Source organism: Bos indicus, chromosome 11 (genome assembly GCF_029378745.1).
Source record: "Bos indicus isolate NIAB-ARS_2022 breed Sahiwal x Tharparkar chromosome 11, NIAB-ARS_B.indTharparkar_mat_pri_1.0, whole genome shotgun sequence".
Classification (NCBI taxonomy): domain Eukaryota; kingdom Metazoa; phylum Chordata; class Mammalia; order Artiodactyla; family Bovidae; genus Bos; species Bos indicus.
Window position 1 is genome coordinate 50,370,582 of NC_091770.1, and position 16,315 is coordinate 50,386,896.

The following is a 16,315-nucleotide window of genomic DNA, read 5'->3' on the forward strand; positions in this document are numbered from 1 at the left end:
GTGAGTTTTCTTTAGGTGCTCTCTTGGTTACATAGTTTGTTTGCAAGATGGGAAGCTAAGGAAGAGATCTGGTCATCTGCTAATTACTTAGTCTTCATTTCTTTTTCTTTGATCTATGGGAAAGAACTAATAGATTAGGTAAGATTGTGTGATCAAAAGATTTGAAAATTGTGCTGGGGCTGGAAATGAGTAGAGCATCAGGCTGCCTCGTCTAAAATTAGCAACAAGACAAGAGACCTCCTGTAGAAAGCTCTTTACTGCCAAATGCCGCTTACGATTTTTGTCCATATTCTTGCCTGTTTCTTGTAATTTGTCCCTTCTAATGTGTTGTGAGCTTGGCAAATACGGCAATCAAATAGTAGGCTAGTATATGAAGGAAGAATAAATTGATTCTTAGCATGGCCTACAAGGTTCTGGAAGGTATACAAAGTGTAAACTTTGTATCATCAACTTATGGGTCCTTTCTTTTCTGTTCTTTTCCCTTCTTCCCTTCCTTCTTCCTTTCCTCCTTTCTCCCTACTTTGGATCCATCGTTATATTTTTAATAGTTAAAATAGGCAAAAAAGGGGCACCTGGGTATAAATATTGTTTAGGATCAAAGCATTTTAAAGCTGGAAGATACCTTTGAAGGCACACCATAAAATCTTTTCATTTCATAGTTACAGTAGTTCATCCCTGGGGAGGTAAAAAGAATTGCTCAAGGTCACACAGTTAGTGATTGCCTGAAGCCAAGGCTGGAACCAGATCCCTGTGGACTGTGCCAAGAAACGTTCAGATTTATAATCTTAAGAAGAGCTCATGGAAAATTAGCTGCCAGTTCAGGTAATGGGAAATGACACCAGAGATGAGGCACCCTCTTCTGAAGGAAGTGGATCTCATTAGAATACAGGCATCTTCAGCCTGAGTCAACCCAAGGCTGGAGCAGGAAAAGCTATAATATCTGTACCCCTCTTATGTGTAATGTAATTACATTTTCACTTCAGCTTAACTGGAGAAAGAGCCTGAATTTACACTGCACACAATTTTTACATGTTTTCTGCTGATCACTGCTTAACAAGGTATTTCACAAGAGAGGTTTGTTAGCTTTAATAGCCCTTAAATTACTTATGGCAATTACCTGCATCACTTTCAACTCCATGGAGGTTATTAAAATACTCTCATGGCAACTGTAAAGAAATATGAAAATAGGTAAAGATGAAATTATGCCCTTTCCCTGAAGACATTTGCTTGGAATGTATTTGCATTGCTTTTATACAGGGGGATGCATTTAGTTGAAGATAAATATTCTAACCACTGAGCTTTACTCAACCTAAAAGCAAGCATATGTCTCTTGAAGAATTTTTTTCTCCTCCTTTCAGGTTTATTCCAGCGCTACCCTCTCATGGTAACTGGAAAATATTTTGGTTGAGATTTAGTGAGCGTTTGCTAAACCTCTAACATATGTCAGGCAATGTCATATATGCTGTTTTATTTGAATTCAAAGAACTCCTGAGAGTTATGTGATATTATATCTATCTCAGAGATAAGGAAACGTAGATTCATAGAAGCAAAGGAAAATTCACAAAATCACATAGCCAATAAGTGTAACAGATGGGATTAAAATCCACTCTTAATTCCTGCAAGAACTGTATTGTATCACAAATGTTGATCAGTCACTGTGTTGTGTCTGACGCTTTGCGACACCTTGGACTATAGCTCGCTAGACTCTTCTACCCAAGGGATTTCCCGGGCAAGAATACTGGAGTGGGTTGCCATTTCCTTCTCCAGGAGATGTTCCTTACCCAGAGATTGAACCCATGTCTCCTGCACTGGCAGGTAGATTCTTTACCACTGAGCCACCAGGGAAGCCCTTAGATTGGTTTTATGGAGGTATAATTTACATATAACAAAACATACCCATTTCAGTCTACATATCACAACTACCACCTATTAATTAGATAGCTTTACCTATAAGCGGAGCGCTTATTCTTTTTTAAATTTGTTTTTTTTTATCTTATTTTTGACTGTACTGGTTCTTCGTTGCTATGTGTGGGTTTTCTCTAGTGTGGTGAGAGGGGGCTACTTTCTAGCTGTGGTGTGCGGGCTTCTCATTGTGGTGGTTTCTCTTGTTGCAAAGCCCAGGCTCTGGAGTGTGTGGGCTCAGTAGTTGCGGCGGGGTTCAGTAGTTGTGGCACATGGATTTAGTTGCCCTTCCTGCATGTGAAATCCTCCCACACTGGGGATTAAATCCATGCCCCCTGCATTGGCAGATGGATTCTTAACCACTGTACCAGCAGGGATATTCAGCAGAGCGCTTTTGTGGGGTTGTTTGCAGGATTCGGGGGAGGTTTTATTGGCCCTATCCAATCCCTGAAATTTCTTGTATTCTTGTAGGCTAAAGTGCTTTCTGGGATTCTTTTATGGAAATCAAAATTCAAACCTGGTTAAAGTCTCTAACCCCTAATGCCTGGCTACTCGAGGTGTGGTCCATGGAATAGCAGCATTATTATCCCCTGGAACACATCAGCAAAGTAGAATCTCAGGCTCCATCCCAGACTTACTGAGTCAGAACCCACATTTTATAACAAGATCCTTGGCCAATGTATATGCACTGCTCTAAAAAAAGATTTTGAGAAGCACTGCTCTAATATGAGGGAGTTTGCCAAGAGACTCGGAGAAGGCAATGGCAACCCACTCCAGTACTCTTGCCTGGCAAATCCCAAGGATGGAGGAGCCTCGTAGGCTGCAGTCATGGGGTCGCTAAGAGTCGGACATGACTGAGCGACTTTACTTTCACTTTTCACTTTCATGCATTGGAGAAGGAAATGTCAACCCACTCCAGTGTTCTTGCCTGGAGAATTCCAGGGACGGGGGAGCCTTGTGGGCTGCCATCTATGGGGTCACACAGAGTCGGATGTGACTGAAGCGACTTAGCAGCTGCAGCAGCAGCAGCAGCCAAGAGACTTCTTTACTCTTTGAAAGTGAAAGAAAGTGTTAATCACTCAGTCCTGTCCGACGCCTTGAGACCCCTTGGACTGTAGCCCTCCAGGGGATTACCTGATACAGGGACTGAGCCCAGGTCTTCTGCATTGCAGGCAGATTCTTTACTATCTGAGCCATCAGGGAAAGTATTGATCATTTGGAGAAATGGGTAAGAGGAAGAGAATGAAGCAAATGGACTCAGCAGAGGTAGGCAATCCTCCTGTATAGGAAGACTTTGCACATGGATCCCATCTCCATTTCCATCTTGTGTAGGACTTACTTCAGATAACTAACACAGGAGGGAAATAGCTCATTTACACACTAGGATTATTATTTTTTTCAATGCCATTGTGACTTTTCTTAGAAATGGTCCACAGCATTTTCATGTGAAATGGATGGGTGTGTTTATTCTCTCTGCAGTAAAGAAAACCTTCACAAATCATGCCTTCGTCACTTTAATTTTTCATCCTTTTCTTTCTCTGAGCTCCCATCTCTATCTTTGAGATATTTCTGAGCATCATAATCCAAGAATCTCATAGTAGCTTTTAACTCAAAATTGCTAAGTCCAAACACATCCCCTTCTCCTTCCCTTCTTCAGCAGAGCTGATTTTACCAGTGGTCAGTGGTGACAGTGATTTATTAATCCAGTCAATCATCCACAAGGAGTTATTATACAGCTGCTATGAGTCACTGTTAATGGTCCTGTTTTTAAGGTCCAGCATGCTAAGAGAGCAGATGAATGTGTCAACACAGAATTAGACTGCAGTGTGTGAGCTGTTATATTAGGCTGTACTGTCAGTTCAGCATTCATCAGCCACAGGTGGCTACTGAGCACTTGAAATGTGGCCAGTCTGGATTGATTTGTGTCCTAAGAGTAGAAGATACTCTGTGTTGCACAATGAAAAAATAGAATGAAAATATCTCATTAATATTTTAAAAATGTTGATTCCAGGTTGAACTGATACTATTCCCTGGTGGCTAAGGTGGTAAAGAATCCACCTGCAATGCTGGAGACCTGGGTTCAATCCCTGGGTTGGGAAGATCCCCTGGAGAAGGGAATGGTTACCCACTCCAGTATTCTTGCCTGGAGAATTCCATGGACAGAGGAGCCTGGTGGGCTACAGTCAGTCCATGGGGTCACAAACAGACACGACTGAGTGACTTTCCCTAGATACATATATTTAGATATATGGGTAAGACATGTGGCTCAGCTGGTAAAGAACCTGCCTGCTAACACAGGAGATGCAAGAGATGTGGGTTTGATCCCTGGGTCAGGAACAATCCACTGGAGAAGGAAATGACAACCCGCTCCAGTATTCTTGCCTAGAAAATCCCATGGACAGAGGAGCCTGGTGAGCTACAATTCATGGGGTCCTAAAGAGTCAGACACAACTCAGTTTGGGTGTGCCCGCACACCTGTAAACATACACACACACACACACACACATTTAGATTTATGTGTTTAGTTGCTAAGTCGTGTCTGACTCTTTGTGACACCATGGACTGTAGCCCGCCAGGCTCCTCTGTCTATGGGATTTCCCAGGCAAGAATACTGGAGTGGGTTTCCATTTCCTTCTTCAAGCCTATAGCACCAGGTATTCCCAGGTGGTCTCCCATCCAAGTATTAATCAGGCCCGACCCTTCTTAGCTTCTGAGATCAGATGCCATCTGGCATGTTCAGGGTGGTATGGCCATAGTTACATATATATATCGGGTTGAATAAAATGTACTATTAAAATTAGGTTCACTTGATTCCTTTTAGTTTTTTTTTTTTTAATGCAGTGATTAAAAATGTAAAATTACATGTGTGTCTAGTATTGTATTTCTGTTGGGCAGTGCTCCATTCCAGGTTCTGACTTTAGGGGAACTACAGAGTAAGGGTTCAGGAAAGTGCAGGGAAGGGCAGTAGGCGTTTTCCAGGTAAAGAGGAGAAAAGGCTGTGGTGTTAGTGACTTAGGAAAACAGGCAAATTGAAATTAAAGGAAATTAACAGAACCACTGTTTTTCTGTTACCAGCAATCGTATCACAGCAGAAGACCGGAAGCTTCGTGCTATGACCAGTCAGAGGACAAGAGTTATCTCCTGCTATAGTTGTGTGTTATATTATGGAGCCCTGGGTCCTGCTCACTTGGCTGTTATACCGCAGGGCTTCCTGGAGAGTCACCCTTACTTTCCTACTCTTTCTTGTAATAGAGCCCTTGCTTCTACTTGCAGGCTGCAGTGTGAGAGAGTGAAGTAAAATTCATTTCCAGCTCCAGATGAAGGGCTAAGGATAGTCCAAGATTTGTATGTGGTGTTCTGTTGTCTCTGCTAAACAGTGAACTAAAATAAATTATAATCAAAGGGACACAGGCCAAAGTTGCTGTTTCCTGAGACTTTGGGGAGGGAGTGGAAGAAGCTGGGATTTCTGTCCATCTTTTTTTCCCCTTAGATAGAAGCTGGTCCTTGAGATCCCAGGTTTATGGTGTGGGTGAGAGTTTTGAGGTGTGGAGCATTTATATTCCCTGGAGAAGGAAATGGCAACCCACTCCAGTATTCTTGCCTGGGTAGTTCCATGTACATTTAAATTACCTGGAAAACTTCTTTTCCAAATCCTAGCAATGAGGACTGTGGGATCCCAGAGTCAATCTCTCAGTGAAGCAGCAGCTGCCCTGTCTGTTGCCTGTGGGTCTATCGCCTGTTTTGGGAAACACAGTGCTCATGGGAGGTCCTAGAACTACAAAAGATGAAAGGATAAGCCAGGAGCTAGACATCTAGGTAACGTTCCAATCGAGGTACTCTGGATTTATCTTTCAGCTTGGAGAGAGAACCTTTAGGTGAGAGGGATTCCCAGGTGGCCCAGTGGTAAGGAATCATCCGCTGTCCAATGCAAGAGATGCAGGAGATGCAGGTTTGATCCCTAAGTTGGGAAGATCCCCTGGAGGAGGAAATGGCAACCCACTCCAGTATTCTTGCCTGGGAAATCCCTTAGAAAGAGGAGCCTGGTGGGCTACGGTCCATGGAGTCACAGAGAATGAGTCACTACTGAGTACACACGCATAGCTGAGCAGTGTTTAGGTGATAATAAGTTAATAAGTTGAAATTTTACCTGAAGACTCAGTGCTGTCTCTGGACAAATGTGAAGTTTATTCAGTAAACATCTCTCAAATTATTTCTCTATGCCAGGCATGGAGGCATAAGAGGAAAGGAAGGAAAACACTCTAACCTTGTGAGATGGATATTTTTGTCCCTGTTTTATGAATGAGAAGCCTGAGGTTCAATGCCTGGCCCCAGATGGCCTGAAACCCAAGTCACTAACCAGGGGTTCATGGTTTTATCCTCTCCAAGGCCATGGAGCCTCTCTGACCTTCTCTGCTTGTTCTCTCCATTTCCACTCTGTTGAGGCCCCAAGGTAAGTACACCCCAGGTCCAAAAGGACAGGGATCCAGGGAAGCAACTAAGACAGACTCTAAGCTCCCTTTCTTCACAGTATATGTTTTGAGGGGTGAAGGATGGGGGTCAAATTTTGGATAAGCGGGCTTAGTTAAACCTGCCAAGTGTCCCTCTCACTCAGGACTCAGCTGCTTTTTTAAGTGAAGCGAGTGGAGACAGCTGACAACAGAATTCTTGTATTTTCTTATTTCTTCTGTGACTTGGTATCTATGAGACTTTCATAAATATATTTAGGATACAAAGTAAGCTTTCCTCTGATTTATCATCTCACACCCCATTATCTCTACCCCCAGGCCAAACAGAGCACCTGGAAATCACACAGTTCTGCTGAGCTCTGGCTTCCAGGTGTCTGAATCCAAGGCTGAGAACTCAGATTTGAATGTTCAGGAACTCAACTGCCAAAATATCAGACATATAAGTGGAAAAAGTTTATCCCTTTTGGGCTGATAAATATTTGTCAGGTATGTAAGATATTTTTGTTGAAACCAATCTGGTAAGCCTCTCTCTCCTCTCTATTCCTTCAGACATGCCAGGGTTTAATGTCTGTCTAAAGACCTGTCCTGGACTAAATGCCTGTTGTTTAAGCCACTGCCTCTCCTGTTTTGTTCTAGAAGCCTGGGATGATTGAGGTAAGACTCCAGTGGCTTGTCAAAGGGAGGATTCAATTAGACACTGCGTCAGAGAGAAGCAGCAGATGAGCTGAACTTGAGAAATCTTCCAGCCTTTTGCTTGACAGATGTGGAAACTGATGCCACGAGAGGGGACCTGGCAGGGCGCCATCCATGGGGTAAGTGAGGCCAGGCTGGGAACTAGGATCCTGGACGGCTTGTCCAGTTCTCTCTCAGGGAAGAGAAACAAGGGCTGCCTTCCAAGAGGTGACATCAGATAGGAAGCAAAAAAACATGAAAATCCCATGGTTCCTTTCACCAGAGAAACCTCAGTGCTTTCTCAGAGCTGGGATGCTGAGATGTTTAGAAGTGCCCACACAGCCTTGGTGTTGACTTAGTATTCAGCTCACGTTCCACTGTGGACAGGTTTTGTTGCCTCTGGGAGGCTCTGAGTTTCTCTGTACCTCCCTCTCCTTGTCAGTGGAGGAGGGCCTGTTGGAGTTGCTGGATTAATCAAGGAAGGTGTGGAGAGATGTCAAGACACCCTCCGGAGAATCCAGATCAATACCATGCATGAAAACAAAGCCGGCTTTGAAGCCCTGAGTTCACAAAAGAAAGTTTCTTTGCTTCTAAGACAAATTAGAACAATACAAAGATGGTTAAAACTAGTTCAGGAGGTTTTTCTTTTTTTCCCTCAGAAAGTTTTGGCATTGAGGAGAGATTTTCCCATTCTACACCTGGGCATGTTTGTATCTGTATGCTATGCTAAATCACTTCAGTCGTGTCCGACTCTGTGCGACCCCATGGACGGCAGCCCACCAGGCTCCCCCATCCCTGGGATTCTCCAGGCAAGAACACTGGAGTGGGTTGCCATTTCCTTCTCCAATGCATGAAAGTGAAAAGTGAAAGTGAAGTCGCTCAGTCGTGTCTGACTCTTAGCGACCCCATGGACTGCAGCCTACCAGGCTCCTCCATCCATGGGATTTTCCAGGCAAGAATACTGGAGTGGGGTGCTATTGCCTTCTCCGTTGTATCTGTATAAGGAGGAAAAAATGTGAAGTCAATGAGTGTGCCTTTTGTTGGTTAATTGTTAATCTATAAACTTCCTCTTACCCTCTGTCCTGGCACCCAGGACTCATGCTTCTGACTGCTTACTGCTGCCGAAATGAGCGCACTCTTCTTGACCATGGGCTCTTATTCCGGAACTTTCCTCCTTTCACCCAAAATTGTATGTGCCATGTCCACCTATCCTCACCCCTACTCTTTGAAGCCTTGGTCACAAGGCTGGGGAGGGTGGTGCTGTGGGTAAAGAACCTGCTTGCCAGTGCAGGAGACGTGGCTTCAATCCCTGGGTCAGGAAGATCAGCTGAAGGAGGAAATGGCAACCCCCTCCAGTATTCTCGCCTGGAGAATCCCATGGACAGTGAAGCTTGGTGTCCATGGGGTGGGGGTTGCAAGAGTTGGACATGACTTAGTGACTAAACCAACCACCACCACCAAGTCTTAAAGACTAGTCGTCAACAGTTCGACTAGTGGCAGCCACTGGAGAAGAATCAATGCTTTGCCTTTTACTCCTTTCAGGGCCTGCATGAGTGCTGGACCCAACTGTCTAGGGAGCAGACGCTGAGGGGACCTGTCAATTGCCCAAAATTGGTACCTAGAGGCCAAAAAATGAGGATGAAGGGGTACCAAATAACCCACATTCTAAAGAGAGAAGCCCAAAGTGCACCCCACTCCTAGCCTCGGCTTCCTGAGAGGTGGCAGCTGTCTGGGTGACATTCTTCATTCTCCACTCGGTGGGAAGTTTATTGCTCTGGGAGGAGAGAACGCAAGGAGGGAGAGCTAGCAGTGTTGAGAGCCTCAGGGCATGAGGGCCCCTAGGAGAGGTGCTTCCTTGCCCTCCCTGTTGGGGAAAGGAGACAGTGTATCTCTCCTCTCTCCAGTGGAGGTGAAGTGGGGAGTTGGGTGAAGGCAAGTCTCCAAGTACATCACCTGTGAAGATTTTGGGCGACCTGCAAGAAGAGACAGACAGCTTTTCATTTTCTAGAAGGACGCTCCTTACTGATCTGGCCTGGCCATGTTTTGGGGGGTTGAGCGTGGTTATGGAAACAGCCTGCATTCATGTTTCTCTTTGGGCAACGATGTGAGTTTCCTGTGGGTAAAGGAAACTGAACAGAAGTAATCCACAAGATCCCAAGCCAAGGCTGCCAGAGATCCTGGCAGAAACTCTCCTTGGGTCCACTTCTGCTGTTGGTCCCTGGGAGGCAGGGGTGGAGGTAGATGGTGGGGAGCTGTTGAAGCCCACCCTCCCACAGGGCACTATGCCCAGGGCGTCTTGAGAGCACTCTCCAAAGAGCCCTGCTGGGTCCCTAAGGGAGAGCCAGCACTTGACTTCCTGCCAAGGGGTCAGTTTGTGCTTTCTAAGAAAGCTGCTAATGGAGAGAGGGCTCTGAGAATGGCAGTTGAGTAGAGGGACATTGCGCTCTGATCTTTACCTCCTCGCATGCCCTGCAGAGTGAGGGGGAAGGAGGCACCCAAGCTAGACAAGGTCTTCCTCTGTTTCCTCTGCTCCAGGAGTCAGGGGCCTTAACTTAGTGAAAAGATGGGATAGGAGAATATGAGAAGAGTTTAAAACTGTCCCAGGTAAGTTTTAATAACCAGAAGTGTCCTCAAAGTTATGAGTTATGTTCAAACTCTCATTAAGAGCTCTGCTTTCCAGCAGGGAAGGATAAAGTAGTTAAGAAATAAAGCAATTTGCATTTTCTCCCCCATTGAGAATTCAAAAAACTAAGATCATGGCATCCAGTCCCATCACTTCATGGCAAATAGACGAGGAAAAAGTGTGAACAGTGACAGATTTTATTTTCTTGGGCTCCAAAATCACTGCCATGAAATTAAAAGACACTTGCTCTTTGTAAGGAAAGCTATGGCAAACCTAGACAGTGTATTAAAAAGCAGAGACAGTACTTTGTCGATGAAGGTCCATCTAGTCAAAATTATGGTTTTTCCAGTAGTCATATGTGGATGTGAGAGTTGGACCATGAAGAAAGCTGAGCGCTGAAAAAACTTTGGAACTGTGGTGTTGGAGAAGACTCTTGAGAGTCCCTTGGACTGCAAGGAGATCAAACCAGTCAATCCTAAAGGAAATCAACTCTGAATATTCATTGAAAGGACTGATGCTGAATCTTAAACGTTAGTGAAATTTGCTCAGTCGGGTCCAACTCTTTGCAACCCTATGGACTATACAGACCATGGAGTTCTCCAGGCCAGAATACTGGAGTGGGTAGCCTTTCCCTTCTCCGGGGGATCTTCACATCCCAGGGATTGAACCCAGGTATCCCATATTGCAGGCAGATTCTTTACCAGCTGAGCCACAAGGGAAGCCAAAGCATACTGGAGTGGGTGGCCTATCCCTTCTCCAGCGGATCTTCCCAACCCAGGAATCGATCTGGGGTCTCCTGCATTGCAGGTGGATTCTTTACCAACTGAGCTATTAGGGAAGCTAAAGCTCTAATACTTTGGTCACTTGGTGCAAAGAGCTGACTCATTGGAAAACACCCTGGTGCTGGGAAAGATTGAGGGCAGGAGGAGAAGGGGGTGGGAAGGGATGAGATAGTTGGATGGCATCACCGACTCAATGGACATAAGTTTGAGCAAATTCCAGGAGATAGTGGAAGACATGGAAGCCTGGAGTGCTGCAGTCCATAGGGTGGCAAAGAGTTGGAGATGACTTAGTGACTGAACAACCACAATTCCTGTTGAGCTGTGACACCTTAGTGAACTGCTTGTAATGAGAATGAAAGACAAGATGGCAAGAGCACCTTGGGGACTCATTTCACTGCCGACATGCCTGTGTCCTGTGTCTTTTCCTACTGAAGCATTGGGCTTATCCCAGAAACTTAGTATGATGAGCAGTCCATCAGAAATGGGTTCCAGCATGGGACATCCGGGGTCCCCATAATAATCTTGTTCCCGACATGTCTTTGGCAGCAGCAAGAGGAATCTGAAGAGACAAACTCTGAGGTCCCAGGAATCCTCAGAAATGACCACAGGGGGAGGTACTGCTCTGAAGGCTGCTGGCCAGGACAGGTGTGAGGTCAGTGGAAGCCTCCAGATTCCTGCCTGGGGATCAGCAGGTAGCCTTCCGAGTTGCCTGGTCCTGATCTGAGCACCTGTGTTGTTTTGCAGTCTTCCAGAAGCATGGCACTTTCGATTGATCTGGCTGAGAAGACTCCCTCAGGATCCACCTAACCACCTGCAGCCTGAGTGGGCACCACCTCTGGCTCCTTTGCAAAGAAAAACCTCTGTTTTGGGATTGCAGCCCCAGGGACCTGCTGAACAGATTAACCTGCAAGTTGTTAGGCGAGTTCAGGCCACAAGGTGGCAGCAGAGGACTAGCTTGGTCAGAGGCACTTGCTAGCTGACTTGGGAGGCCTGGTTGGGGCAGGTGCTTTCCTTCACACCAGGCGGTTGGAAAGGGAGGGGAGTGAGCCAGCATTTTAGAGGGTTGGGGGATCAGTACCAACAGATGCAGAAAGATTCCAGGAGGGTGTTAAGATGAAACTTAAAAGAATACAAAATCATGTATTGAGTATTTACTGTGAGCTGGGTAATCTGCTTAACACAACATAAACTATATGTTCCATTTCTTGGAATAACCTTATCCCTTTTTGATATATGAGGAAATAGAGGCTCAGATTAATTAAATTACTCACCCAGGCTCACATAGTTATAGGTGATGGAGCCAGGAATGAAAATCAGGTCTGCCTGCCTTGTAAGCCTGAGTTCTGAACCTGTGTTCCACAGAGCAAGTGTCAGTGTAGACCTGTGGTTCTCAAAGTGTGGTCCTGGGACTCTGGTGTTGGGGTGACTTGATAGGAATGCAAATTCTCAGGCCCTGCCCAAGGTCTGCTGAATCAGAGACTCTGGGGTCGGAGCTGAGCAATCTCTGGTTTAAAAACCCTCAGAGGGAGTCTTTTTTCTTTTCTTTTTTTTTTAACAAAAGAAAAACAAACAGAAATGTATTATCATGTATACTTCCCTGGTGGCTCAGTGCTAAAGAACCCACCTGCCAATGCAGGAGATGTGGGTTCTATCCTTGGTCCAGGAAGATCCCGAGAAGGAAATGGCAAGCTACTCCAGTACTCTTGTTAGGGAAATTTCATGGACAGAAGAATCTAGTGGGCTACAGTCCATGGGGTCGCAAAAGAGCCAAACACAACTTCGCAACTAAGCACACACGTATTTCATATACACTTTGATGCTGGCTCAAGTTTGGAAAGCAGTGCTATAGACAAGGGCTTCTCAGGTGGTGCTAGTGGTGAAGAACCCACCTGCCAATACAGGAGACTATAAGAAGCAGTTTCAATCCCTGGGCTGGGAAGATCCACTGGAGGAGGGCATGGCAACCCACTCCAGTATTCTTGCCTGGAGGATCCCATGGACAGAGGAGCCTGGCAGGCTACAGTCCACAGGGTTGAAAGAGTTGGACATGCCTGAAGCAACTTAGCATGCATGCACGTAAGGTATAGACAATGGTCCAGGCTGCTTAAAATCTGGACAGCAACTTTGCCTTGGACATCACCTCTCCCTGCGCAGTCACTGCTCTGACCCCAGCTGGAATAGTCAATCCTGACTTTAGGTCAGCTGATCCCAAAGGGAAAGAAGTTTTTTAGGGTTTGCCCCAATTCTGCCCCTGACTTGCCAATCTTTCTCTTCCCTTTAGGTGTGGGGGGAAAAGTCTTTATGGAGCTTGGGACTTTTTTCTTCATGAGCATGACAAGCAGGCTACCTCTATCAAAGGCAGCCGGGTGAGACCAGACTAGAATTTAGAATCTCCTTATAAATAAAGTCTCAGCTTTAAGCATTAATGAAAGACTTGGGAGCTTTATGGCGCCATTCATTTCTGATCTTGCCAATTCAGTAGTCAGAGAGCATCTTCCATCTTCACCCCGCCACTAATTATGGAACTCTGCCCTGATGTGTGGGTAATTCAGGTTCTTAACAGAATCATTATTCATCTAAAAATATTACATAATATGTAAGACTGGAGGAAAAGACTCCAAATTGTTCTTATTTGTATTTCTACCTAAACATTTCTGGGTGAGTTCAACTTGTTTCTTGGTGCCTTTAATTTTTTTTTTAACTTTGAAGTGCGTATAACTATTTATTTAGTAAGAGAAGAAAATAACAAATGCTGTCTTATAAACAAGTCTTTTAATCTGGGAGATGAACCCAGTGGAATGAAAGTTATGAGTCTGAAAATTCCTCATGGGGTTGATTTGACTACGAAAGAACCATTTGAAGTTTGTAAATAGTCATTTAAAGAAAAAAAAATCTCATTAATTTTCACTTTCTTCATTTAAATGTGATCATATCCATAGAAGATAGGTATCTTTCTTGTTGAGGCTACAAAAGAATGTTAAAGAATGAGACAGTGTTTAGGAGAACAGATTGTCTCCATGGAGCTTGAACTACCTTTACATTCTCATTTACATGCCAGCTGTTGATACGCTTATTATACATTTTTCTTATATATCCACTTGTTAGATGATAGGTGGTTGCCCTCTGCCTTAACACCTATCTCTAGCCTTGAAATCAGATTGTGTGACATATGAGTATACCAATTAAGCTCAAATTGTTTGTGAATGTTCATCCAGATAAAGATGCAGATCCTCTCTCCAGGCTGAATTCCAGACATCTGATAGATTGGATGTCTGTTCTTATAGGATTGAAGCAGCAGGATGTATGGAAATGACCACCTCTCAGAATATGGGCTTCTGTTGTGTCCGACTTCTCTGTGCTTACTTGTGTCCGACTCTGTGATCCTTTGAGCGGTAGTCCACCAGGCTCCGCTGTCCATGGAATTTTCCAGGCAAGAATCCTGGAGTGGGTTGCCATTTCCTACTCCAGGGGATCTCCCAGGGTTTGAACCTGCATCTCTTGCATTGGCAGGAGGACTCTTTACCACTGTGCCACCTGGGAAGCTTCTGGACATTTCAAAATTGTTTTAAAGGCCAAACAGCCTTAGTGAAGTATAGATAACTCAGATTCCTTGTTATCAAAGGACACTCCCTCTGATGTCCAGAAACCAAGGCCTGTCCCTCCTCATAGGCAGGCTGCTTTCCAGACTCCATCAGATTTTTGGTAAGCCTTGGAAGATAGAGGCCACAGCAGTAGCAGCTGCCACACTTGCCAGCTGACCCACATGAAGTGAGCCTCTGCGTGCCAGTTGTAGCGCCTGGAGCATGGAAGAGACTCAATAGACAGTGCAAGAGATGGTGAATGAGTGCATAAATTGGTGAGTGAAAGGAGAAAGCCAGGAAAGAATGAGGGAAAAATGGAGGTAAGAGCAGAGAGACAGAAGGAAGGGAGGATACAATTCAGACTCATGAGGAGGGTGGTTCTTACTACCAGCTCTCATTGGAGGCTCTTCCAAGTACAAATAAATGGCTTAATCCACTCTAAACCACTTTGTCTTTCAAGATTCTTAGGGCCATAGAGTTTGCTTCTTAGCAAGCTAAGATTGAGAAACTGTAATGTGGAGTTTCTGCTCAGCGAGAGCAATATGATGTTTTTAAAAAATGTCTTAATAGAGCTATGAAAATGTCAGCACAGTCACAAATGCTTCCTCTCATTCACTCACATGGGAGATACAGTTTATAAAGTATGTATACTCTGTTTTCATTTTACCCTTTTGAGAAATTTCTTAAGGTAGACAGAATGGATATTGCTAACTTTGTAAACTAGTAAATAGAAGGACATGAAAATCAAAATACTTATCACAAGATTCCATGGCTATTAAATGGAGGTCGTTGGAAATAAAATAAAAAACCTCTAAAGTCATTTCTGGGACTCTGTGTTAAAGTTTAAAATTAGAGCAAGATTTATAAATCAGTCATTACTATTCTTTCATAGACTCCATAAGTGATAACAAGTTGGTCAGGTACTCAAAGTCCATGGTTCCATAACATCTACTTTAGAAACTGGCTCTGCCCTCACTTGTTCAGCAAGTTGATTACATTTGGAGAGTGTTGTGGTGAGGGAAATTGTCTGCATCCTTGAAAGCAGCTTTAGGCAAGTGGGGAATAAACCATTTCTTAAGATAATGATTTGTAGAATCTCACTCTGTGCTCTGTGCTGTGCTTAGTCGCTGAGTCGTGTCCAACTCTTTGCGACTCCATAGACTGTAGCCCGCCAGGCTTCTCTGTCCATGAGGATTCTCCAGGCAAGAATACTGGTGTGGGTTGCCATTTCCTCCTCCAGGGCTCTTCCCAACCCAGGATCGAACCCAGGTCTCCCCCACTGCAAGCAGATTCTATACTGTCTGAACAACCAGGGAAGCTAGTGATATTGCAAAGCATTATATTAGTGGTATTGCCTGAGAATTAATGGTGAATTAGGAGCTGATGACCTATGGTATTATTCAATCACCATGTCTGACTCTGCCCACAAAACAACTCTTTATGACACCATGGACTGCAGTACACCAGGCTTCCCTGTCCTTCACTATCTCCCGGAGTTTACTCAAGCTCATATCTATTGAGTTGGTGATGCCATCCAACTATCTCATCCTGTCATTCCCTTCTCCTCCTGCCCTCAATCTTTCTCAGCATCGGAGTCTTTTCCAATGAGTCATCTCTTCACATCAGGTGGCCAAAGTATTGAAGATTCAACTTGAGCATCAGTCCTTCCAATAAATAGTTAGGGTTGGTTTCCTTTAGGATTGACTGGTTTGGTCTCTTTTTTTTTTGTCCAAGGGACTTTCAAGAGTCTTCTCTAGCACCACAGTTCATTGTATAGCCTTGGGCTATTAACTGCTGTCTTCATTACTTTCATGGGAAGGTCTTGAGCTCTTGTCTTTCTGAATGGTATTAGGAAATTGTTTAAGAGAAATAAATGCTCTATTTTGCAGGTGGAGGTCAGAATAATTTCAACAAAACTAGATATTGTGTACCAACCTCTTCCTTGAAGAGCTCCTGGGTTGTGAATGTGTGTCTACTTACAAGATCATGTTCAAAGTTAGTCTCCAGTCCTTGGGAAACTTGGTGACAAAGAGGTGACCTCTTCAAACTTTGTCAAAAGAAGTACTTACAAAGGAAAAATTGAGTTAGGTATTTAATTTTGTGTTTTGATGAAGAAAAATAAATCTGAACAAACTGATTGACTTCTGAGTTACATCGGGAAGGTGCTAGAGTTGGGACCACAGCATCTAGGTTGGACTGAATTAAAGTCCTGGTCACCTGCAGCTTTGGGGCTTATTCTCTTGCTCTGGACAACCTCTGTCCCAGCGAAGCAAGTGGGACTTGATGTCC

At 44.4% G+C, this 16,315-nt stretch overlaps 1 pseudogene; it reads right to left on the bottom strand.

The window, feature by feature from the left end:
- Positions 1–4,541: 4,541 nt before the first annotated feature.
- Positions 4,542–4,660, bottom strand: LOC139185974 (5S ribosomal RNA; annotated as a pseudogene).
- Between the last annotated feature and the right edge of the window lie 11,655 nt (positions 4,661–16,315).